Source organism: Canis lupus, chromosome 29 (genome assembly GCF_011100685.1).
Source record: "Canis lupus familiaris isolate Mischka breed German Shepherd chromosome 29, alternate assembly UU_Cfam_GSD_1.0, whole genome shotgun sequence".
Classification (NCBI taxonomy): domain Eukaryota; kingdom Metazoa; phylum Chordata; class Mammalia; order Carnivora; family Canidae; genus Canis; species Canis lupus.
This window is the reverse complement of record NC_049250.1, coordinates 28,210,672-28,237,809: the sequence shown is the minus strand read 5'-3', so window position 1 is coordinate 28,237,809 and position 27,138 is coordinate 28,210,672. Positions and strand designations below refer to the sequence as shown.

The 27,138-nt window shown below is 36.3% G+C and overlaps 1 long non-coding RNA gene and 1 pseudogene across 1 annotated transcript in view; both read left to right on the top strand.

Annotated features, from left to right (window-relative positions):
* LOC111093193 overlaps positions 1-26,827 on the top strand; it is a 33,257-nt gene extending 6,430 nt beyond the window's left edge. Inside the window, exons 2-5 of the long non-coding RNA XR_005381145.1 lie at positions 1,798-1,958; positions 17,917-18,034; positions 18,270-18,389; positions 24,897-26,827. This is a non-coding gene — a long non-coding RNA (uncharacterized LOC111093193). The remainder of the gene's footprint in view (positions 1-1,797; positions 1,959-17,916; positions 18,035-18,269; positions 18,390-24,896) is intronic.
* Positions 1-27,138, top strand: part of LOC102156848 — a 116,271-nt pseudogene that overhangs the window by 67,261 nt on the left and 21,872 nt on the right.

Here is a 27,138-nt window from a genome sequence, read left to right as displayed (position 1 = left end):
TTCGATCCTGGGTCTCCAGGATCGCGCCCTGGGCCAAAGGCAGGCGCCAAACCGCTGCGCCACCCAGGGATCCCAATATTTTCAATTTCCAATTGTCCACATAGTACATAGAAATAAATTGATTTTTGTATATTGACCACGTATTGTACAACCTTGCTAAATTTATTTATCCTAATACCTTTTCGTAAACTCCTTAGGATTTTTTATGTGCATGATTATGTTACATATGAATAAAGACAGATTTTTTCTTTCATTTCTATCTATATTATGTCTTTTATTTCTTTTTCTTGTATTATTTTACTGACTAGGATATCTTATGTAATATTGAATAAAAGTGGTAAAATTGAACATTCTTCTTCGCTTTGTTCTCCATCTTAAGGGGAAAGAATTCAGTGTTTCAATAATAAGTATAACAGCTATAGATGCCCTTTATCAGACTCAGGAAATTGCTTTATATTAGTTTGCTAAGAATTTTTAATGAATAAATGTTAGAGTTTGTAAAACACTTTCTACATCTATTGAGATATGCATATAGTTTTTCTCCTTTATTCTGCTAACATAGTAGATTATACTGATTTTTTAAATGCATTCTCCTGGAGCAAACCCAACTGGGTCATGATATCTTTTCAATATATTTTTTAGATGTGATTTGTTTATTTTTTCTTAAGAATAGTTGCATCTGCATTCATGGGGAATATTCACTTGTCATTTTCTTTTCTTGTGAAGTCTTTGGCTTTATAGATGAATACTGGCCTCAGAAACAGAGTTGGAAAGTGTTCCTTCAATTCTCTATGTTGAGTTTGTGGTTTGGGATGGTTTTTTTTACCAAATGTTTAATAAAATTAACCAGAAATTGGGCACCTAGGTGTCTCTGTCCGTTAAGCATCTACCTTCAGCTCAAGATCCCAAGGTCCTGGGATTGAGCCCCATGTTAGGCTCCCTGCTGAGAGAAGAATCTGCTTCTCCCTTTCCCTCTCTGCAGGCCCCCACCCCCACCCCACGCTCCAGCTTGTGCTCTCTCTCACTCTCAAATAAATAAAGAACATCTTTAAGAAAAAGAACTAACCAGATATCATTGGGACCTGGAGTAGTCTTTTGGGGGGAGAGTGTTCTTTTGATATTTTTTTTTCTTTACAAAAATTTCATTGAAATTCATGTGGGAAGGTTTTTAATAATATATTGAATATCTTAGATATAGAATTGTACTGCTTTTTAAAATTTCTCCTTGTATCAGTTTTTATAAATTGTGCTTTTAAATAAAATTTTCCCTTTTATATAAATTGTTAATTTTTTGGAACTGCAGTGATATTCCCTCTTTTACATCTGATATTAGCAATTTGTATTTTCTTTCTTTTTTCTTGGTCAAACTTCCTATTAATTTTTTCAAAGAATCAACTTTGGCTTTGGTAATATTCTCTATTTTTGGTTACCTTTTTTAAGATTTCTGCTTTAATATCAATAGATTATTTCCTTTTTTCTATCTTTAATTTCCTTTGGTTTCCCTTGTTTCTTTTTTTTTTTTAATTTTTATTTTTTTATTTATGATAGTCACAGAGAGAGAAAGAGAGAGAGGCAGAGACACAGGCAGAGAGAGAAGCAGGCTCCATGCACCGGGAGCCCGACGTGGGATTCGATCCCGGGTCTCCAGGATCGCGCCCTGGGCCAAAGGCAGGCGCCAAACCGCTGCGCCACCCAGGGATCCCTCCCTTGTTTCTTAATATAGAAACTTAGATCACTGATTTAAAACTTTAATTATCTTCTTTTTTTTTCTTTTAATTTTATTTATTTATTCATCAGAGACACAGAGAGAGGCAGAGACATAGGCAGAGGGAGAAGCAGGCTCCTCACAGGGAACCAGATGTGGGACCCTATCTCTGGACCAGAATCATGCTCTGAATCAAAGGCAGACGCTCAACTGCTGAGCCACCCAGGCGTCCCTAAAACTTTTATCTTCTAATGTAAGCATTTCAAGCTACAAATTTTGTTCTAAACGCTGTTTTAACTATATAACACATTTTGTTACTTTGTGTTTTAATCATTTAGTTTAGAATAACTTTCAACATTCTTTGTGATTTCTTTTTTGAGCCAGGTGTTATTTAGAAGTGTGCTGTTTAATTTCCACATATTTGGAACTCTCTTAGATTTCTTGTCATTACTGATTTCTAATTAGCTTTGGGGTGAGGAATGTATGTAAGATTTCAGTCTTTTGAAATTGAGACTTATTTTATGGCCTAATATATGGTCTGTTTTGGTGCATATTCCATGTATGTGTATTCCCCATACAGAACACACACATGTTCTGTGGTTGTTGGAGGTAGTGGTCTATAAATGTCAGTCAGGTTAAGGTGGTTGATAGTGTTCATAAGATTCTCCATATCCTTTCAAATATTTTTGTTTATTCTATCAATTACTAAGAGGGTGGTGGTAACATCTCCAACTGTCATTGTTTGTTTCTTCTTTTAATTTATATATACTGAAGGTTTATCATTAGTTGATCCATACTTACGATTGTTATGTCTTCTTGCTAAATTGATCCTTTTATCATTTTGAAACGTCCTTCCTAATTTCTAGTGTTACTCCTTATGGTCTACTCTGTTTGGCATAATATAACCATACCAATTCTTATGCTCACAATTTTTTTTCCTAGCCTTTGACTTTCAACATGTCTGTGCTTTTAGACTTAAAGTGCATCTTCTATGAACAGTAGATGGTTGAGTCTTGCTTTTTAACCCAGTCTATAAATATCTTCCTGTTAATTGGAAGGTTTAGTCTGCTTACAAAATTTAATTATTGATAAGGTTGAGTTTAGGTTTTCAATTTTGCTACTTGTCTCTATCTGTCCCATCTGTTCTTTATATCCCTGTTCCACCTTTCCTGTCTTCTTTTGTGTTCATCAAATCATTTTTCAATATTTCATTTTCATTTTTCTGTTGGCTTAGCTATCTGTGCATTTTCTTCAGTTGTTGGATTACAAGACACATTTTTACCTTATTAGAATCTACTTTGAATTAACATAGTACCACTTCATGTAAAATATAAGCTTCTTGAAACAGTACAGTACCATTTACATTTATCTTTGCACTAGTTTGAATCTATATACATTATAAATCCCACAGAATGGCATTATAATCTCTGCTTTAAACAATAATGTCTTTTAAGGAAATTAAGAGAAGAAAATATATATGATATTTTCATTTGCCCACATAGTTCACATTTTTAGTGCTCTCAATTTTTTACTGAGGTCTAGATTTTCTCCTGGTAACATTTTATTCAAGCTTGAAGAATTTCCCATAGCATTTCTTATAATGAAGTCTGAATTTGAGTGGTATTTATACATGGATGTGGGGGCTTCTTTCCTCTACAGCTTCCTCATCTTTGAGATAATCTCTACAATTTCCAAATACTCTAGCACCTTGGAATTCTGTCTGCTGACATCTCAAGCCAAGTAGACTTGGAAAATATCCTAATTAGAAATGCCATATAAACTTGAGTCTCACACAAGAGGTCCCATCTTTGAATGGTTTAATCCTTTTCAGGGTCTTCCAGCTTTTAGTTGCTCTCCAAAGTCTTCAGATAGTTGGTTTTAATATTCTGTGGAGAGTTTATAAATGTTATCTGTGGGAAGGCTAGTTTAATACAAGCTACTCTGCCACGAGAGGAACTTACTATTCACTTATTACTCTATAGTGGGGGGTCAGCAAACCTTTTTTCTTTTTTTGTAAAAGGCAGACTAATAAATATTTTAGGCTCTGTAACCCAAGAGGCAAAATTGAAGATATTATGTACGTATTTATAGAGACATAAATGTCCACAAAAATTTATTAATGAAATTTAAAATGTAGTAATAATTAAGTATAATTTTGTCTACTAATGAGAAGAATGGAATTGGGGGGTAATAACATGTTGCTTGATTGGGGCTCAATATTAACATTCTCTATAATTAAAACTGATTGCAGTTTTTCACCTGTTGATGCTACTCTGTAATGAGATTTTATGGATTTTATCTTTGAAATGTCTTTTAACAGAGATAGATACTGCCAAATACTGTTATTAATCCATTAGCATACAATTTTAACTGAACATATTCATTGCTTAGAAGGCATTTACAGAATTCTCTTAGATTCTTTTCTTAATATTTGCCTTTCGACATGCCGTTACATTGTAAATTAATCACTTCTAATTGAAAGTTAGGTAGAAGCTCCTCAACTGCACAGTTAAATTGATTTTGAAATATGGAAATTTCCTTTGGATCTTGCATTGAGATGCAAAGAACGCTGCTGGTTTTAGAACTTGGAAGATATACCTTATGCAAATTTCTGTAGAAATGGAGATCTTCCTTCTTGTTTCATTTTTTATAACATAGGAAGTATATAAAGCAACTTGACATTTTTCATGATTTAAACAACATTGTCTTCAAAGTAACTCTTCCACAGTATAAGTTTCACGTAAGAGAATGGTTTTAACTAGTAATTTTGGTTCAATTTATTAATAAACATTTCAGATTCAAAGCAAATCTATTACAAAGCCACTTGGTGTTCAATAATAGTAGTTGAGGGTGGTTCTCATTCAGAAAAGAAAATTAGTCTTGTCCCTAAGCTTTAAAAAAATCACAATAAAACTTTACTGTTAAGATGTTGAACTGCTGTGTAATTAAGTTAGGATGTTTAGCTTCTATTTCTGACAGAAATTCATGAAACTGACAACTGTTAAGTCCTTGAAAGCAAATGAAGTTCACTACTGACATTACTGTTTAAATGACACACAACAGATTCACAAACTTTCTTCAAAATAGCTGCCAATGAACAATACAATGAACAACCTTACCATTTTACAAACTTTGTCATTCTTTCCAACTAAGCCTTTTTATGCTGCACACATATTTTTATGACTGTCAGCTGTAACACATCATGGTAGATTCCACTTCAGGTTGTACTGAATTAGCATTTTCTCAACTACTATCATGCCTCTTCTTTTCTGTGTATACTTTTCATAGAGGCTAATTCTTCAGTCACTTCAAACTTGACCTAGCTCCTTGAATAACCAATCATTAGGAATATGAGTAACATCTGTCAACTCATCAAAAGTCAAGGGAAACAATTCAAAATCATTTGCCTTATCTTTAAATTGGTTATTGACCTTCCTCTCCATGTCTTCAATTCCATAAGCAACTGCTCTCACAGAAAGGCTAAGTCTTAAACATGGTTTGTTTGTGTTTTTTTGTATGTATATATTTCTTCAAATGCTGGAATCAAGCACAATTTAATTAACCTGTATTGGTAAATGGCTTTCTGCTTGAGTAACAAATCACTTGGGAAGTTATTTTGATTGCAGCCTCATTTTCATTTTTTGCAGATATTTTACTGTGATGAGATATTCTGTTTTAAATTAAAATTATCAATTTTTTTTCTGTTACTTTCCTATGAGTTGGAATGCTGAGAGGTTTAGCCTGGTGACATCAATGTATATTATATTCTTTTAGCACAACTATTGTGTGGTCCCGTAATAGATGCAGTGTTTTGCCACATAGTAACAAAATAATCCACATTCCACTTTTCTTTAAAACATAACATTTGAAACCTACTTTTCTCTTCTTTTTCTTCTTTTTGACATGATAGGTATGCACTGGTAATAAACCTAAATGTTTTGGTATAATGATGTGTGTGGCACTCAAAAAGCTACAGAGTCAAAATTGCATCCTTGTTATTTACTGTACACTAAGCAGCAGTGAGAAGCAGTGAGAATGCCATGTACATTCTCTGTTTGAAGCACTCAGCTCTGCAGGTGTGGTGCAAAGGCAACCATACACAATATACAAACAAATGAGTGTGTCTATGTTCCAAAAAGACTTTATTTTTGAATATGGAAATTTGAATCTCATATAGTTCTTATGTATCACAAACTATTCTTCTTTTAATTGTCTTTGAAACACTTCAAAGTGTTGTAAAACTCAGTTTTAGTTCACAGGCCATTTGGTATATTTGGTCTGTGGGTCATATTTTGCCAACCACTGTTCTATAGTAATCCTGAATCATTTAGTATTCCTTATCCTTTTCCGCATTATTCCCTACCTCCGTGCCTTTGCATATACTGTATCTTTCCCACTGGAATGCTCCTCATCTCTATATCTTACTTGTGTCATTTTCTAAGACACTGGTAAATTATAATCTGCTAGATTTTTTATATTGTTCAATAGCTATACTTTTTGTGATTTTGCTATTGCAGAGCTAAGTCCAGAAAGAATGTATAAAAGAGTAAAAATCTGTTATTTCACTCTTACCTAAATCACATACAAACAACCAGTTGTTTTGTTTTGCTTTTAAGTAATTAACTAGAAATTGTCCTGAGAGGGTGTGTGAGGTTTTCAGGATCAGAGGAAAAGTCCAGAAAAATATAGTTTACACCAAAAGATTGTGATGAGGGTTAAACAAGATAGAGAATGAACATTCTAATCATAAAGAAGGCTGGTAATAAAACTAGGTTTCTTCTCTCTTTTTTCCTCTGAAAATGTTTGATTTTTAGAGCAAACTGGTAAAAGCATGTGTGTACTACCACACATAAAATTTAGCTTCTGGGCAGGAAATCTACATAGATTTTCTTATACCAGTATCATCTTTATCTACTAGTTAGATCTCTTTGTGATTCCGCTTCTATTTCTGTGAATAATGTATAATTTTCAAAATTATTTTTTTTTAAGATTTTATTTATTCATGAGAGAAAGAGAGAGAAAGAGAGGCAGAGACACAGGCAGAGGGAGAAGCAGGCTCTATGCAGGGAGCCCAATGTGGGACTTGATCCTGGGTCTCCAGGATCACACCCCGGGCCAAAGGCGGCACCAAACCACTGGGCCATCGGGGCTGCCCTAATTTTCAAAATTATTTATTGGAATGTTTTAAACACATGTAGAAAGAAAAGAAGGAACATTTCCTTTAAGACCCTCTTTGTATTATAAACCAATTTTGTCACAGATTTATGGCAGGCTGTAAAATATTGAGGTTTGCAAAGAACGTTGTTCAAGTTTTTGTTGTATTGTAAGAAGCTGGCTCTTGGACTGTCAACAGATCTTACAGCTCTCATGCTGTAGGATGAAGAACCAGGAAATTAAAAGGACCATGATTATTATTATGCCATGGGGCACTAAAAGCAATCTCATAGTATCCATGAGAGGAAGGAGGATTTTTTTTGGCCAAAAACATAAAACAACAAAAAAAGCACCTCACATCCTCATAAAGAGAACAAGACTGAATTCTAGCTGGAGTAATAAAATTAAATTAGGTCAAGGGGCACTTTCCTCCTAAAGTCTTCCCTGATCTCACCTCACCCGTCTGCCTGCCAGAACATTACCACCTCTCTGTGCCTCCACCATTACCATATACGTGGCTTGGGCAGACTACATTCAAAACATGACTACTCTCCTCTGCATTTCCTTTTTTACATTCCTGCCTCCCATTACTGCAGCAAGCCACAACTGGGTTTGAATCACAACTTCACCACCTAACTCTAATAACTGGAGCCATGTCTTACTTCTAACTCTGTGTACCCAGCAACTAGTGTAGGTGTAATAAATATCTGTGGAAGAGAGAAATAAAGGACTGGATGGATGGGATGAAAAAATAGGGGAAGACAGCTAAATGGACTCTCTTATGCTGATGGGCAGACCGTGTGTCTTCCACAGCACTTCTTACTATCGCAGCTGCTACCACACACACCCAGGTTTTAAACAATGTGTATTGCCAAGTTCTCACTGGAGAAAGGAAAATGCAACGTTCAGTTATGACAACTGACAATCCATGTTAGATAAAGTGTATTGTGAGGTGCCTGGGTGGCTCAGTTGGTTAAGTGTCTGCCTTTGGCTCAGGTCATGATCCCCTCATTCAGCTCCCTGGTCAGCAGAGAGTCTGCTTCTCCCTCTGCCCCTCAACCCCTCCTCATGCTCTCTTTCTCTCTTGCTCAGATAAATAAATAAAATCTTTTAAGTGTATTGTGAGAGAAGGCACCAGTCTAGACAGAGGGAGTTGTGTGTGTGTCTGTGTATGTTTTCATGACAGGTTCTCCACTGATTTTATAAACAAAGGAAAAAAAGATCAAGAACAATAGGGAGGGATAGACTGGAATCATAGTAAAAGAAGGGCACTTACAACTATTGTTAAACATTGTGTTAAAAAAGGCAAATCTCCAGGTCACCTGGGTGGCTTATTTGGTTAAGTGTCCAACTCTTGATCTCAGCCCAGATCTTGATCTCAGAGTTGTGGGTTCAAGCCCTGTGTTGCGTCCCACACTGGGCATGGAGCCTACTTTTAAACAATAAATACATCAAACTTCCAGTAAGCCTCAATTTCCATAGATACAGTCACCCAAAATGGTATTTGGATGGCTAGGTGGCCATAGAAATTGTTTTCCCCTACTTAATCAGCTTGGAATTTCTTCTTCCTCCCCTTCCTGTTATCTGCAGCTACCTGCACATGGTCAAAATTATTTGCCTCACCTGAATGCCTAGACAGTCAGATCTATGATGGCAAGATCAAAGTATCAAAGGAAAAGGGAAGTTGGAAGAATGGCTTCTTGTGACACCCTCTTGCCCCTTTTGCTACCTCTCTGAATTCTGCTTTGGTGTCCTAGTCAGTCTCTAGCCTTTATAGCCATGCTTCTTAAAGTGTGATCCTCATTGGACCATCTACATCAGGATCACCAGGGGAAGCTTATAAAAAAGGTAGATCTTTGAGCTATGCTTGTGGAATCAGAATGTCCAAAGTTGGGGCCTTGGGAACTATGTAAGTTTTTTTAGCTGTTTGTATGGCTTCTTAATTATTTTATTTTTTGAGGAAATAGTATATTCATGTGATTCAAAACTCAAAAAATGTACAAAGATATATGGTAAAAATTCTTTGTATTAATCCTGTTTCCTGCCTTCCCAGTTTTCCAATTTCTCTATTACAGACAACTACAGATTTATGTATTTCATTTATTGACATCTCTTGGGAATCTTTTTATATTAGGACAAAGGAGTCTTTACATTCTTTTTTACAATGGCCTATTTTTCCATTGAATGGACATACCGTAACATATATGATTTTTACTGTATTTATTTGTACTAAAATTTATCATTTATCTTTTTTGTTTGTGTTATTTACATGCCATACAGACCTTAAAAATTATTTTATGAAGTCAAATAATCCATCTTTTCTCTTATGTTCTCTAGAGTTTGAGTTATATTTAGCAAGATGTTAGGCATTTTCCTTGGCACTTTCACATATTATGTTATTTTCAAAGTGTTTTGCTGTATAATTCCAGATGGAAAATTCAACAGGATAAAATAACTACCTCCCCATCAAGTGTTTTAAATGTTCATAGCATTGCTGTGTCAATTTAAAGCTCTATAGGAATAGAAGTTCACCTATGTTAGTAATTTTATGGTTCTCTCTCTGTTTTTTAACACTTAAATCTTTTCTTCTGTGTTTTAATAAGCCCTCTGGATGATTCTTACATACATCAAAGTTAGAAAACCACTTCTTCACCAGATCTCTTATCTATCTCCTCATCTCACCTCAGAAAGTTTCATTAAGCCTCAAAGATCCACTTTTATCACCACTGTGGTCTCTATATTTTCCTGTAAGAAGACTTAGTACGGTGTTAGGGAAAGCCCATTTCTTATGGTCTTACTGGCAGTGTCACTTAGACAGGGACATTGCTTGTCTCAGGAACTGAACTGAGATAACTGAATGTGTTCAAAACATCTTCACTACTCATGGTTTTGGTAGGTATTTTGACCTCTAAGAATTTCATTTCCTCATCTGTAAGACAGGAGACAACATTGCCTGTCTCAAGATTGCAGTGAAAGTTAAACAATACTATGATCTAAAGTGCACAGTAGAGGGCTTGATACACAGTGAGCCGTCAGCAAATGGCAGTTGGTATGAACAAGGTAGGCCAGAAGTTGTGAGGCTGTCTTGTGTCCCACACTGTACCAAGGGAGGAGATAAACACAGTTGGAAATAACAGGTGGTAACAGTGGAAAGGAAACAGGCTGGCCAATCCCTAGGGCTCAGAGAAGAAAGGAAAGAGGGCTTTTGAGAGCTGGCTAAAGACCCGGAATGTCCTCAGAGTTTTATGTTGGCAAGAGGCCTCAGCCTCCCACAGCTGCTCACCTACCAACTCTTTGGAATTTTAGATTTCAGGCACGAGATGATTTATATGGTTGCTTGAGAGCAGTGAATAAATGAAGGGAAAAAGTGTCCATAAAAAGACCAATTTAGTAAAACTTCTGGTTTTTCTTTCTTTGTTGGTGGTACCCTGCCAAGACCTCCATCCAAACTTGGCTCACGGCTCCTCTGCTCTGCGACCCACAGCTCACTAGGGAGGTCACAAGCTGGTTATTATCCCATAGCCACACTGCTTATCAAGCTTTGCCCTTGTCTTCTTCAGTGTGAATGCTTGGGCTCTTCACTATGCAATGAAAATAAACAGCTATGTAAATGGTCTCCTGGCTACTTGATCCAAACCAATAAGGAAAACCTGCTTTACAAGCTTCCACTGAAACTTCTAGTAGAATAAGCAACTGATAATTCTACACCAAATGTCTGGCTTTTAGCCAGGACTAACAACTGTTCCCTTTTTGCAAGCCACATTCTGGTGACCATGGAGAGTCAAAATAGACATTTTGATTCTAGAACATTTTTTAAAGAAGGTGAAATCACAGTGCCATTATGCAAGCTAACTATAGGTTTAGGATGAAGAAAAAGTTAGCTTAAAAACTTTAAATTGGTTGACTGCAAATCATTCACCAAAATATTACTGTTTTTCAAATTGTTGGTACTCATTGCTATTAGAATAGGGTTGCCACATTTAGTAAATAAAAATAAAGGGTGTCCAGTTAAAGTTGAATTTCAGATAAACAACGAATAGTTTTTAGCATAAGTATGTCCTATGTAATATTAAATATTTATGATATTTAGAACATGAGACATACTTATGCTAAAAAACTATTTGTTGTTTATCTGAAATTCAAATTTCACTAGTTTTGTATTTTATCTGGCAACTTCAATTTCGATGTATTTTCTTTATGATGCCAAGAAATATGAGAAGGGCACGGTAACATTTTAAAATTCTGATGAGATAGTTGAACTCCTTTGCTAGGTCAAAGAATGATAATGACCTTTTCTTTTTTGCCATTTGTCTTTTATTAAAATTAATTTTATATTTTCCACCAAGCTCTGGAGTTAGAGTTTTTATTATCCTTTTAAAATATGTGTGAGGGAAAGAATTAATATGTATTGAGTTCTTGATAGATGCCAAGCATTTTTCTAGGCACTTCAGATATTATATTACTTTAAATAATTTTCCTGTATAATTTTAGTTTGAGAGTACTCCCCAGAATAAAATTATTGTCATCTGGATGGATCTTTATAATATATAGAGTGGCTAAGTCCATTTGAGTCAATAAAAATTTATTGAACCCAAGATGAGTTGTATACTGTACTATACAATAGCCCTAAGAAGGATATTTATTTATTCATTTATCTTTAGGAAAAAAATAGTCTTCATCTTAAACACTAATGCCCTTTTTAGCAGCAGAACATATTAATTCTAACTTGAGAGGAAAACATAAATGAACTATTAACAAATTTGCTAATTATTCTTGCTTGTAGATATAATTATTTATTCAACTAACATTCATTGAGTGGATATAAGTGCCAGGCCAAGAAGCTGAGGCTATAGTCTCTGAACACATATCACTTACAGTCTGGTCGGGGAGACAGACAGTATGACCTTGGTTGCAGGGAGCCTCCTAGAGTGTGAACAGTACGCATTCCAAAAAATTCCCCACAGGCAGACAGTCAACTGTGTGAGAGCACCTCAAAGACTCTGTACACTCAGCACGTGAATTCAGATGACCCACTTGGCACCGTCTGGAAATCCTACAGTTACAATAGGAAGCACGTTAATAGACTTCTCTAAGAGTTAGTGTAAATATAATTTACAGGAATTGCCTTAGTGACTGACGTCAGACTACGTAACACGGGTACACATTGTATTCATTGGACTGGCAATGTCCCATTGGTAGATGAGATCTACTTGAGTGTGATTTCAGTCCTGTTTTTCAAATAGTCTGGCACAGGCAGACAGAATATCCCATGGTAATAGGTAGAATGTGATAGGTTTTCTGTTTTTTGTTTTGTTTTGTTTTGTTTATGAAGGAATCTCATGGGCGTTCTTGTGATAACTGTGCTAGTTTGCTATGACATGCTTGATAACAAACAGTACACATTTTCTAAAGATGCAAATTTCATATATTCATTTGTGTGACTACTCACATATATACTACCTACAAATAATCACAAATCTTTTCAAAGATTAAAGAACTAGGAGCTACCTCACAACTGTAAGTGCTTGATAAGATGCAGGGTATCTTAAACTCAGAGTTGAACTGATAACAGTAGCTGGGTGTTCATGTTCTTAAGGTCTTATGTCCTATGAGTATTTGAGATACTAAGTTAGACAGGTTGATGCCAGGCATGCAAAGAAACTTGTCCACAGCAACTTCTTGCAAGATACATCTATGAAGGCAAGGGAAACAAAAGCAAAAATGAATTATTGGGACCTAATCAAGAGAAAAAGCTTCTGCACAGCAAAAGAAACAGTCAACAAAACTAAAAGACAGCCTACAGAATGGGAGAAGGTATTTGCAAATGACCTATCAGATAAAGGGCTAGTATTCAAGATCTATAAAGAACTTATTAAACTCAACACCCAAGAAACAAACAATCCAATCATGAAATGGGCAAAAGACATGAACGGAAATTTCACAGAGGAAGACATAGACATGGCCAAAAAGCAAATGAGAAAATGCTCTGCATCACTGGCCATCAGGAAAATACAAATCAAAACCACAATGAGATACCACCTCAAGTGAGAATGGGGAAAATTAACAAGACAGGAAACAACCAATGTTGGAGAGGATGTGGAGAAAGGGAAACCCTCTTGCCCTGTTGGTGGGAATGTGAACTGGTGCAGCCACTCTGGAAAACCGTGTGGAGGTTTCTCAAAGCGTTAAAAATAGAACTGCCCTACGACCCAGCAATTGCACTGCTGGGGATATGCCCCAAAGATACAGATGCAGTGAAACGGCAGGACACCTGCACCCCAGTGTTTATAGCAGCAATGTCCACATTAGCCCAACTGTGGAAGGAGCCTTGGTGTCCATCGAAAGATGAATGGATAAAGAAGGTGTGGTCTATATATACAATGGAATATTCCTCAGCCTTTAGAAATGATGAATACCCACCATTTTCTTCAACATGGGTAGAACTGGAAGGTATTATGCTGAGTGAAGTAAGTCAATCGGAGAAGCACAAACATTATATGGTCTCATTCATTTGGGGAATATAAAAAGGGAAAGGGAATAAAAGGGAAAGGAGAGAAAGGGAGTGTAAAATATCAGTGAGGGAGACAAAACATGAGAGACTCCTAACTCTGGGAAATGAACTAGGGTTGGTGGAAGGAGAGGTGGGTGAGTGGTTCGGGTGATGGGGTGACGGGCACTGAAGGGGGCACTTGATGGGATGAGCGCTGGGTACTATGCTATATGTTGGGTAAATTGAACTCCAATTTAAAAAAAATAAAGAAAATAAAGCATTGAGACAACCCTTCAGTTTCTTTTAAACTTAAAAAAGAAATTAACTTCAGATGATGGAGTTAAATGTTTGGAGACATCAGTTTTTTAGATTCTGTAACTACTTAAGTCTTCCTTTTGGCACACTCTTTAAAGACACAATATAAGAGTATTTGAATATATCATTGAGGTTATTCAAATTTTAATCAGTCTGAGTGTTCATGTGGTCCAGTGAGTTCATTCATGATATTCAGTGCCAGTGCCTTCAGTTCTCTTTCATTTCAGTTGAGGTGTGGGTGACCTGGAACAAATTCCAGGGTTTGGGTTACCCAGGACTACCTCCAATGTGTTTAGAGAGAGGAAGCCTGGTTAAGTGACAGTCTTAAGGGCAAGAAGTCATCAAAGGGCAGCATGCAGAACAAGATGTTAGTGTGTGGGAGAAGAATTCCTACTAGTTCTGCTTTGATGATAAGCAAGTGTGAGATGAGTTATAAACACGGGGCCATTCCCTTTTATCCATTGGGTGCCCTTCCATCTTTCCTGAATACATGCAGTGAATTTTGTCCTGATTTGCCATAACTCAGTGTCTAGTTAGAATAAACCTTACTATTTATTTCCTCATTCTGATTGTATTTGCAGCTCTAATTCTAATACCGGTCAACTTTTTGGAAATCATCAACTTAGGACTAATTAAAAGCAAAATAATTACCAGACATCCTGCCACAGTGGAATTTGCTTTTTTCAGTAATCTATACAGTCTCAATTTAATTTTTTACAAAATAATTAATCTAGTTGACTAATCTTTTCTGTCCCTGTTTAATTTAACTCAACAAATGTTTATCAAAGGCCTGCTTTGCGATCTGACAGCAATGTTCAAATAGGTAAGGATTAGAGTCTTAGAATTTTGTAGCTTGAAGCCAGGAATAACTTTATAAATCACCTGGCCCATGTTCCTCAGTTTACTTACATAGAAAGTAAGTTTTAGGATCAGGCCACCTACTTTAAATTACAAGTTACCATTTATTCTCTTTCAAAGTGCTATGTGTACTTTAAATGAAAGTTTGAGTTCATTCCAATCCATCTTTCCAAGGGAATGAGAAAGGGGATTTAGGACTAGAAATCACAGTATTGTCCTTTTTCTTCCTTGCTGGGAAAGAAAGGCACAACTCCCACCTCCTCAGAGGACATGGAAAGGCAGTAAACCAGCTTCTCTCCTATATTTGCAGATGAGCTCATGCGTCTCTTGGCTGCCTCTGCTCTTCTACCAAACCTTGTCTTTACCAATGCCTTATGTGGCTCACCTGCCAGGATTGTAGATGCTTTCATTACTGAAAAACAGATGGAATCCAAGGGCTTTAAAGGAACAGATAAGAGCAGCATTCCCAATTGCACATTTTTCTAAGACATTCAGTTCCAGGTATATATTCCAAAGCAAAGTTGTTTTTTTTTTTCCATGATCGTTCATGATCTCATCATTGGCTGCAATAGGAACAAAGGAATATTTTACCATTCAATCTTGAGAAATACATACATATAAATTATCCTTTTAAATCATATAGGTAGGGATCCCTGGGTGGTGCAGCGGTTTGGTGCCTGCCTTTGACCCAGGGCGCGATCCTGGAGATCTGGGATCGAATCCCACGTCGGGCTCCCAGTGCATGGAGCCTGCTTCTCCCTCTGCCTGTGTCTCTGCCTCTCTCTCTCTCTCTCATTGTGTGCCTATCATAAATAAATAAAAAAATTAAAAAAAAATAAATAAATCATATAGGTAAACAAAATTTGAAAGGGTAGAGATCCTTATGTTGTGAGTGGTTATCTGTGAATGTTAAGTTTATGGGTGACTTTTCTTTGAGATCTTGCTTATTTCTGTGATTATTTTCAATGAATAAATAACCAGGAGAAAAATTTTAACATCATACTTCTTATGATTATGAAATTATGTTCATAATTTCTTAAAATTATGATGCTCTTGTCAAGAGCATACAGATGTGGTTGTAAGGGTAACTATATTCTCACCTGAAACTAATATACACTGTATGATAAACTAATTGGAATTTAAATTAAAATTTGGAATAAATAAGCTCTCAAATGAATAATTTCAACACATCAACTTATATGTAAATCTGAATTTAACTTTAAATATAAATTTAAGAAATGGCATTATAATAAAAAAATTAGAACAATTATATTCTTTGTGCAGTGTTTATACTATTGCAGAGACAAAACAAGCAAACTGAATGGTTAAAAAGAATTAAAGACCTTGGAATACTATGAATCAAACAAATGTCTAGGGATGCCTGGGTGGCCCAGCGTTTAAGCATCTGCCTTCCGGCTCAGGGCATGATCCTGGAGTCCTAGGATTGGGTCCCACCTTGCACCCCCTACATGGAGTTTGCTTCTCCCTCTGCTTATGTCTCTGCCTCTCTCTCTCTGTCTCTCATGAATAACTAAAATCTTTAAAAAAACAAACAAATGTCTAATGATAGGGATTGGTTAAATTCAATGCAAGACTATAAGCCTATAAAGAAGGATGTTGTATATTTGCATATATTACAAGAGAAAATGTCCATCATAAATGTTACATAAGGGGCACCTAGGTGGCTCAGTTGGTTGAGCGGTTGCCTTCAACTCAGGTCATGATCTCAGGGTCCTGGGATGAAGCTCCAATTCATTGGGCTTCCTGATAGGCAAGGAGACTGCTTCTTCTTCTCCCTCTGCCATTTCCCCTGCTTATGCTCATGCTCATGCTCTCTCTCTGTCTCTAATAAATAAATAAAATCTTTTAAAAAATTAATGTTTCAGAACTTTATGTATAGTTTGAACCCATTTATGTTAGAAAGCACTGAAAGGACATATTAAACTCTTAGAAGTATTTTGTTTTATTCTGAGGGTGGAATTACAAGAAAAATTTAACTTTCCTACTTTTATACTATGTTAGTTTGCTAGCACTGGTATAACAAAATACCACAGATTGGGTGCCTTAAACAATGGAGATTTCTCACAATTCTAAAGGCTAGAAGTTCAAGGACAAAGGTGTCAGGAAGTTTGATTTCTTTTGAGTCCTCTCTCCTTGCTTTGCAGGTGACCACCTTCTCCCTGTCCTCACACAAGAATCCCTAGGTCTGTGGGTTATCTCCTAATCTCTTCTTATAAAGACATCAGTCAGGTTGAATTAGGGCCTTTCCTAAAGGCCTTATTTTAACTTAATAATCTCTTTAAAGACTTTATCTCCAAATGCAATCACCTGAGGTACTAAGGTTAGGACTTCAATATATGAATTTGGGGAGTGAGGAGTAGCGGCACAAGTCAGCCCACAGCATATACTTTAGTATTTTCTTAATTTTTCCTCTGTAAATGTTTATTAATTTTACAACCATAAATATTAAACTTTGGAAAACACTATTCAAGTGAATAATAAATACTGTGTATTTCTGTCTTCCAGAAGGAAATGGTACCTGGATGATTGTTCTTATCTATGCTAGTATTTTCTAATGGCTGGGCTTGGGATTTCATTATTCATTTAATTTTATAATCATTACTATTTTATATTTTCTTTAAACATGGGTTGTTCAAGGTTCTATTTTTTCTAAATATAAAATTCCAGTATAACTATGGACGTTAAACATAGATAAAATAGTATTAGCTAAATGACCTTATATAAAGAATATGACTTCTTACCCTTGAGTTCATAAAGTCATCATGATGATGATAAATTCACATCTACACTGGGATTATTTTGAACAAGTCTGTTTCAGTGCCATTGATGAGCATGAAAAAGAGAGGTAAAATATTTAAGTTTGATTATTAGACCTGTAAATCACAGTCCTTCCTTTTTTTTTTTTTTTTTTTTTTTTTTTTTTTTTTTTTTTTTTTTTTTTTTGTTTTTTTCATTTTTTTTTCATTTTTTTTTCACAGTCCTTCCTAAGTTTTATTAGTGATGCATTTTGTTGTCTAATATACATGCGTTATATTGCATTTGCTGTATTATGATATATAAATAAGAAAACTATTTTAGTAACTGGAAAAAGAAAAACATAATTTCTTTTAAAATCCTAGGAAAGTTTGTAGTAATAGAGTTTGAATATTAAATTTTTCTATATATAATCTCAATTTCCTACCTAATAAGCTAAGGATTTATGTATGTATTTATTCAGCCCTATATACTATATACTATATGAGAAAAGATCAAGCTGTAGGTTTCATTTCTAATGTGCTTGCAGTCAAGTTGATGAGGGACAGATAACAAAAATGAAAGGGTGACTAGTACAAGGTCGTAGGTAAATAATGGTAAATTATGATTGGTGTTGTAGGTCTAAGAAAACATAAAATTATTGTGGATTTGGATAATCGAAGGAGGTACTGGAAAGGAGCTGTGACTAGATCCAGGCCTTGAAGGATTGGCAATAAAGAGACAGAAGGAAGAAGGAGGTAGGACCTTCCAGACAAGATGATAATATGGAGATGAGGGCAGGGATAACAGTAATGAGAATGATGCATTTTGAGAACAATTAGTACATTTTTGAGTGAGAGAGGATGAGAATATGATATAAAAAACAAAGCTGAATAAATAGGTTCATGCTAAGTTACAGAGAACTGTAGAAGCAAGGGAGAGAAGTTTGGAACTGACCTCATTAGACAACTAGAGCCAATTTTTATTTCCAAGGAGGAGAAAGATGTCAAACCGAGATTAGAGAGACCCCACCCCCCACCCCACAGAAGTATGTAAAGTCATCCAGAGGAAGGAAATTTTTCAGAGAAGACAACCAGGTTTCATTTGCTTAAGGTAAGTAGAGAAGGATAGTTGTAAGAGATATTTCAAAGGAAGAAATGACCGTGATGTAATACAAAAGAAAATACTTATTTGACCCAGCTTGTTCCCCAAACTCTGTAGCACCCCAGAGATGGAGACATAAATTCCCTCCTGATCCCAGTTTCCAGAACCCATTCTAATCTCAGAAATTAAATATTTCTTAGCCTCTAGACTAACACTCAGTGGTTCAGATCAGTCTCTCATAGGACACAAGTTTGATTACTATAGTTCTTAAAAATTGAGCTTTTGACTTGATCCCTTATTAATTTCCTTTTTTAGAATCTTTTAATTACTCTAGTTCCCTTTTGGGATTGGGTCTTGCCTTGTTCTTGTCAGTTCCCCTTCCAAGAATAAATATGTTTTCCTTGAAATTAAAATACAAAAACAAAAAAACTTGAAGAAAAAAAAAAAAACAAAACCCAAGCCAAAATAGTAATGTGATTATCTGAATAGTAAGATTACTCCTACTTTTCATTTTGCTTTTCTCCATTATATAAGCTTGCTTGATGAAGCATGCAGTTTATTTTTAATGCAAAGATAAACAAAAGAAAAACATTTAAACTTAAGTATTAAAGGGAAAAATAATTGGTTAATATGAATTATTGCTTACAATACCGAAATTGATGGTATTGTCATGATAAGGAACACATCTTGTCATAGGAAATAAAAAAAAGAAACTCATTTCCTGCTTATGGGTGAAGAGGGTGAGGACATTGCTTCATTCTTACAAATTCAGAGAAATCATCTGCCTTCTCAGTTCTCATTCTAACATTGAAATAGTGTTTTCTACATAAGCTTAGCCACAAGGGGCCGTGGGATAAGGCTGTGTGCCCTGAGGAGACAGGCTGGTTTCAGTCAGTAACTTGCTGGCATATAATACCCACTTCTTTTTAGGCAGTACAAAACCTCTTTGACCTGATCTGACAACTATTTCCTGATGGTTACATCTAGGCCAGACACAGAATAGAAATTTGACCTGAGAAGTCTTCCTTTAAGAACTGATCTAAAAATACTTTTCTCCTCTGGTTTTGGAGGATGTTTCTCTCTAAGTGATGCAAGTGATGATAATGGCTAACTGCCCAGATAGGTTAGATTCATATGAGACATATGAGAACTCTGATGACATATCAGGGTCTTCACAGCTGAACCTTGACTACCCACTGCAGGGGAGTCAACTTAGAGTATACAGGTGCCACATTAACCCCCATCCCAACTGAACCCTACATCCTCTCAGGGAGTATGGTACCACCATTAGGCAGTGATGTGGTAACTCTTGGGTAGAGGAAGGCAGTCTCTTTTCCCCCAGAAGAGCTCCAGTCAAAAGGGTTCCTCATCATTTAATCCAGCAAGTCTCAACCATTGCCATACCTCAAAATCACTGAGCAGGTAAAAATATATCACTATCTAAGCTCCACCCGTTTTAATTAAATCAGAATCTCTGGGAGTATGGCCCAACCATCAGGGTTGGTTTTTTGTTGTTGTTGTTGTTAAATACCGCATGGTTGAGAATCACCAGTGTAGGAAGTCAAGATCTTTCAAGGAACAAAACAGAATCGATGCAGTAACTCTGATCTGATATTGCATCTAGAAAACCCCAGTGTTCAGGAGAATCCTGGCAGAGTTACAACTCCCTGGAAGCTCACCTTGTATCCCATCAGACTTGCTTGCCCTGGCACCATAACTCTTGCTGCCTATTATATCCATGAATGACACTAGCCTATGAGACCTTGAGCCTATAGCTCTACAACTAAAATTTATGCTAACCTACTTGCCCCTGCCTGTGGCTAGATGCAAGTGCCCAGACACACCCTTCCACCTGGGTTCTACAGGAAAGCATTAAATGCTACTGTGTTTGATTTTTCCCCAAATACAGACTCTTCCTTTCTACAACTTTATCTTTGGGATCTGATGTGTTTTGTATATAATTATATCCTGTCATGTCTGTTCACCCTAAAACCATTGCTCCATGGAGATCTTTGTTCTACTTTACTGGCTCCAAAATGAATCTAACCTATCTGGGCAGTTAGCCATTATCATCACTTGCTCACCTTTAAAATCACCAATACTAGTGTCACTATGACACAATATTAGAAAAGTATAAAATTTTTTAAATTTTTTTTAGAAAAGTATAAAATTTTTTAAATCTTTGTAGAATTCATTTAAATTGTCAACTTCTTTAAAGCAAATTCTTAATTAATTCTACCCATTGAAATTTTTTGCCTTATCTCTGAAAAATACCAACAGTTCTCTATAAAATTTCAGACAGTGAATAAAGACAGAAAATTTCTGTATTAAAAAAAAAATCTCAATCTCTGTGGATTCGATTTCCCCATTTTTAAAATGATGGGATTAGGGGCACCTAGTGGCTCAGTCAGTCAAGCATCCAACTCTTGATTTCTGCTCAGGGCATGATGTCAGGGTCCTGGGATTAAGCCCCACGTCAGGGTCTGTGCTCAGCAGAGTTTGCCTGTCTCTCTTCTCTCCCTTCTTCCCCCTTTGCCCCTCCTCCTCTGCCCCTCCCTGGCCCCCCATGCATTCATGAATTCTCTCTCTCTAAAACTAATCAATCTTAAAAAAGATAAAGTAAAATTGAGGGGATTGGACAAGATAATCAAGTCCCATCTAATTCTCTGACTTTATGATCCATTTTTACAACTTATTTGTCCTCTAACCCACAGGAAACAATCCTGAACAATACATACCAGGTATTATTTTTAACAAAACATATTTACCCATAAATATGATATATTTTTTAATAAGGTAAAAACAAGCATTGTTTCTTTCTAATAAAAATCAAAAAAGTTGTTTCAAGTCCTAGTTCTACTAAGTTATGTGACTTTGGGCAAGGTGCCAAGGTGGCTTAGTTTCCACATTTGTTCTTGTTAAAACCACTACCATTTACCTCAAAAAGTGTTGTAAATATTGACGCACTTATGAGTGAAATAGGGATTTATTTTCTATTAAGTGGTTGTAAGGAACAAACGAGATAAAATGACCAAAACTTCTGAAAAGCTTTTTAAAAAAAACTTTAAAATCTTTACCAATGTAAGATCTTTGTAACACATCTTAATTTACCTATGTGTGACCTAATATAGGCACTTTCACATTCCATGTCTTTCTGAAATTGGAAGCTGGCTAAATAAAGTGATAATTTTTCAATGCAATCAATTCTTAAAAAACACACTTCAACTGGATTCTAACAGTATTTCACTCTGAGGAGTAATTTAGAGTGTCTGAAGTATGCTCGCTCACTCAAATTATCTAATTTTCATAAACAATTTTTCCCATTTTTTGCATGTGAAAACTGAGACCAAGTGTGGTTTTTCACTATGCCAGAATAGTTTTCTAAGTGCTCCATGTTTATGTGCTTATTACTAAGATCTCAAAAGAGATATGCAGTTTGTTTTTTGTTTTGTTTTTTGGGTTTTTTTTTTTTTTTTTTTTTTTTTAGTTCTAATCTAGAAGCTCAGAATCATGCATCTGATTTTAAAGTGGATTATATTACTACATATTTTGTCCACACCCATGGCTTTTGTAAACTACATTATGATTGTGTTTAAGAAACGTGCCATAAAACCCCATAGGCTTTTCTTCCTGTTGGGGAAGTAGGCCTCGATGCACGCCAAACTGGAAAATCATGTTATAACCATCCATACCAACTTGTCTGAAATCTAACTTGAGAAAAGGCTAATTGTAAATATCTCCAAAGGAATTTGGTCCTGAAAGAATGTGAAAAAATGGGCATGAACAGCTGGCCATGCCCCTTTAGGAAGGCACTCCGTGGCTAGTATCTATGTGGAGAGACCAGGAAGAGTCATAAGGCCCCAGGGAGTTTCCAGGGGTGATGACAGACCATCTCCTCCTCTTCCCACAAGATACAAGTGGGGATTTCTTCCATTGCTGAATAGTCCTGAGGACTTCCCCAGGCTCCTTAAGAGAAGGTACCAAAATGGAACTCCCCACTGCTGGGGACTCCTGAGGTTCTCTTTACATTGGAGTTCTTAACCCACACTGCATTTGAGAAACACTGGGGGACTTTATAAACTATATCCCTGGACTCCATCCCAGATCAATGAAATCACCCGGCTGGTGATGAGTGGTAGGGTCCAGGCTTAGGTTGTTTTAGAACCTTCTAGGTGAGGTTCATGTATAGTAGTAGAGAACCACTGCTTTAGGCTGTCTGCCTGGTCACCACAAGGGCCCCTGCACCCCCACTCTATGATCAGAAAAATTGGAGCATATGAAGATTTGGGGTTTGGCACTCGTTTTTCTTTCCTATCCTTCAATAGCCCTTCTCCATCCTCTTCCCATACCCAATGCTTTTAGGTTCTATTTCTTTCTGCCTCTCTCCTGTATCTCCTCTCCTATAGACATCAACTCACAAGAAATTATCAGGAACCCATTTATATTAAAATATATAAAACTGATAACCTTAAGTGACCATTCTATCAGTGGCACTGTTCCATTATTCATGTATACTATAGATAGAATACAGTTAAGGGAATAAGGCTTTAATATGCCATGGACAGTTGGACAGTGGGCTTTGGTGGAGCACCCCATACCACATCCTCTACTACACCCATGCTTTGGAAAAGTAGCATCTGTTTAGTCAGAAGATGCCTGCTCCCTTTGCCCTACTGGTCAGGACTCTGAGGGCTTCATTTGACACAACTGTATCTTGGTTGGATGCTCTTGGGAGCAAACTGTACATAAAATTAAAGAAGGGGAAACAAAAAAAAAAAAAGTATGCGTTGACTTCCAGAGATCTTCTATATGACTTGAAAAGTGATCAGAAAGCAGAAAAATTCTGTTGTGCCAAGGACCAGCTCTCCTTTCCCTGAAAAAGGAATATTTTTGCCCTGAGCAAACATAAGAGATGGGATATGATTCCAGTGTAAGAAATCAAATAAGTGTTTAGCTGTATCCTACTTATCTGTGTGATAAACAGTCAAAACCAAACTGTATGTATCTTGTGTGGTTTGAATTGAAGCCAATAGATCAGCGAGAGTATGAAGGATGAGTCATTTCATGCTTTCATGATGTTTCACTGGAGAATGGGCACTGCTGCCCAAATGATGCAGCTTTAAAACAAACAGCAAAAGCCCCTTGGTCATCACAACCTCTTTACATCAAAACTAGTACTGTGTTTACATCCACTGGGAAAGTCACCACAGAACAAATAATGAGACTTTCGCGCATACAGCATAGCACTTATCAGAAGAAACCAAAAAGTCTGTCCTTTCAGAGTAGCTGGCTTCAGATATTTATCTGTTAAATGCAGCTAATGTTTGAGCCCAGATTGCTTATTAAATATCAACTCCAGGATTTGAAATGTGACAAGCTAAATTAGTTATAAATGACATACGAGTAACGTGGAAGACTTAGCTATGTTGCTGACTCGCCCAAACGTTTTGAACCAAATTTCTGTTAGTAATGTGTTGTCAGAGAAAGTGAGGGGAAAAGAGATACAGCAGAGAAATCTATATTCTGTCCTAAAACCTAGTGTGTGACTGATGAATGGCTGCCATGGTCAAGGATGAGAAGAGAACAAACAAACAATTGATACAAATACATTAAATTCACAGAAACTCTTCAGGACCTGACTTTATGAAACAGAAGCAGCACCAGCCAAGACATTTTTAGATGGCCCTTTTGTGGTAAAAATAATTTGAGGTTATTCTATTCTTAGAAGTTTGGAAGGAATCTGTTGACATATGGCTCTAACAAATTACAAACACCCCCAAATTTTTGTTAGGAAAACATACCGCCAACTGTGAAACGTGTGGCTCATTACTATTTGAGAAATGCTTCTGTAATAATTTAATAATAATAATAGCAATACTTTTAACTTCTGACTGTTTTATTAATACTATTTACCATATCCTGTTGGCTAACTTCACATTAGAGGTTTCAAATTTATAATAATAATAATAATATAATAATAATGGCATCTAACATTCACTGAATGCTGTCCATGTGCCCAGAATTGGGTCAGGGGCTTTGTGTGTATTATGTCATAAAATTGTCATTGTTTCCATTTTGCCTATGAGGAAAGAGACTCTGAGAAGTGAAGTGACTTACCCAATCATGGCCACTATGCATAGGCTGCATATTTCAGTTCCAGCTTTGTCTATTTTGCATATCTTTGCTTTTAACCACTACACTAGATTGTTTCCTCATAGAAATTCATCAGCAAACTAAGAAAATAGGGTCTAACTAAGCTATATCTTGGAAAATATAGACATATCCAGTTGGGTATGACTGAAATATTTCTCTAGCAGTTTAGACCACTTGGTAGCATTTTTTTTTAATTTTGTGGGAGACAGAATAAAACAAGAAAATATACAGTATGTTATGGGAGAAAATCTTTGCAACTTTGAGGCAAGCAAGGATTTCTTGAGATACAGAAAGCTCAAATAATAAAGAAAAAAAGTTGATAGTTGAACTGCACCAAAAAATTTTAAATGTTTTTTTCTTCAGGAGACACCAGCATGAAAATGAAAGCAATCTGTGCACTGGGAGAAAATGTATATAGTGCAAATACCTGACAAAGGACATGTGTCCAGAATATATAGAGAATTCTTACAACTCAATAAGAAACAATAACCCAATTAAAACCATGGGCAAATGATTTGAACTGATACTTTACCAAAGAAGATATATGGATGGCTGATAAACAAATGAAGAGACACTTAACACTATTAGTCATAGAGAAATGCAAATTTAAACCACAAGGAGATACCACTACCCACCTACTACTATAGCTAAAATTAAAAAGGCTGAAAATATCAAGTGTTACCAAGGATGTAAGAGCAACTAGAATGCTCATACGTTACTGGTGAGAATGTAAAATGGTACAATAACTTTGGAAAACGGTTTGGCAGTTTCTTACAAAGTTAAGTATATACTTACCATATGACCCAGCAATTGTAGGGTTTTACGCAAGAGAAATGTGAACATATCCATGCAAAGTTTTATAGATTTTATTTTATTTTAAAGATTTTGTATTTATTTATTCACGACAGACACAGAGAAAGAGAGAGGCAGAGACACAGGAAGAGGGAGCAGCAGGCTCCATGCAGGGAGCCTGACGTGGGACTCGATCCCGGGTCTCCAGGATCATACCCCGGGCTGAAGGCGGCACTGAACCACTGTGCCACCGGGGCTGCCCACCATGCAAAGTTTTATACAGAAACATTCTAGAATGTTTATTCAGCTTATAAGAGTCTCGACTTGGAAACAAATCAAATGGCCATAAACTGTTGAATTAATAAATAAGTTGTGGTACATCCTTAAAATAGAATATACCAAGAAATAAAAATGAACCACTGATACATGCAATAATATGGATAAATCTCAAAAAAAAAATATGCTGAATGAGAGATATCAGACACAAAGAGTATATACTATAACAATTCCATCTATATGAAATTCTAGGAAAGGCAAATATAATCTACAGTGATCTGCATGATCTATCTTTCTTCTCTACTGGATCTTTCCCATTAGAATAAAACATGTTGTTCTTTCTCCCACACCCAACCCAACATTAAAGAGCACATCAGCTGTTGCCTGGAGCTAGGGTTGGGGAGATAAATTTACTGCGAAGAAGGGGGCAAAAGGAAACTTTTGACCTGATAGAAATGTTCTATGTCTTCATTGTGGTAGTAGTTACATGTATATAAGTTTGTCAAACCCATCAAAAGGCACACTTAAAATGAGTGTTTTGAATTGTATGTAAACTATAGCTCTGTATGTGTGTGCGTGTGCGCGCTTATTAAGTTAAATGTTAGCAAATGGTAGAAACAAAGTAAGGAAGAAGGATAAGGAATGCATGGGAATGTGGTTTGATGTCATTTTTAAGTAGGTAGAAGCAGGAAGACCAATTAGGAGGTTATTGCAATAATCTAGGAGAGAGATGATGATGATTTAGTTAGACCGTAATGGCAGCAGTAGAGATAGTGAAAAGTGACCAAATTTGGGTAGATGTTGAAGACAGAGACATAGGAGTCACTCATGAATTGTATTTGGGGTGTGAGTAAAAGAGAGGAGTCAGGCACTAGTCCAAGATATTAAGCCTGAGCAACTGTGAGGATAACATTGAAATGGGGCAAACCTTATGGGGGAGTTTTTAGGGAAAGACCAGGAATTCAATTAGGACATGTTAAATTTGAGATATATGTTAGACATCCAAGTAGAGATATTGGGTAGGCAGATATGAATCTAGAGTTCAGAGGAAAATTCTAGACTGAACATACAAGTTTAGAAGTCATTGCCATACATGTGGTTTTTAAAACACCAGACTGGATGAATTCACCAAGACAGTAGAGAGAAAAGAAAAGAGTTCCAAGGACTGAGCGTGTAGCACTTCAATGTCCAGAAGCCAAGGAGAGGAAGAGAAATCAGCATAGAGAGAGTAGGACAGAACAATGAGCAAGGAGGAAAACCAGAGTGTGCATTTTTTTTCCTTAGAAGACTGTTGGGGAGGAGGTGTTTTTATTTTTTTTAAGTTTTTTATTTATTCATTTGAGAGAACACGAGCAGGGGGAGGGAGAGGGTTAGAGTTTGAAAAGGGAAAAGCAGACTCTCTGCTGAGCGGGATGCCCAACTTGGGGCTCAATCCCAGGACCCGGGGATCATGACCTGAACCAAAGGCAGATACTTAACTGACTGAGCCACCCAGGCACCCCTGGGAAAAGTGTTTTTAAAAAAGGGAGTGAATACC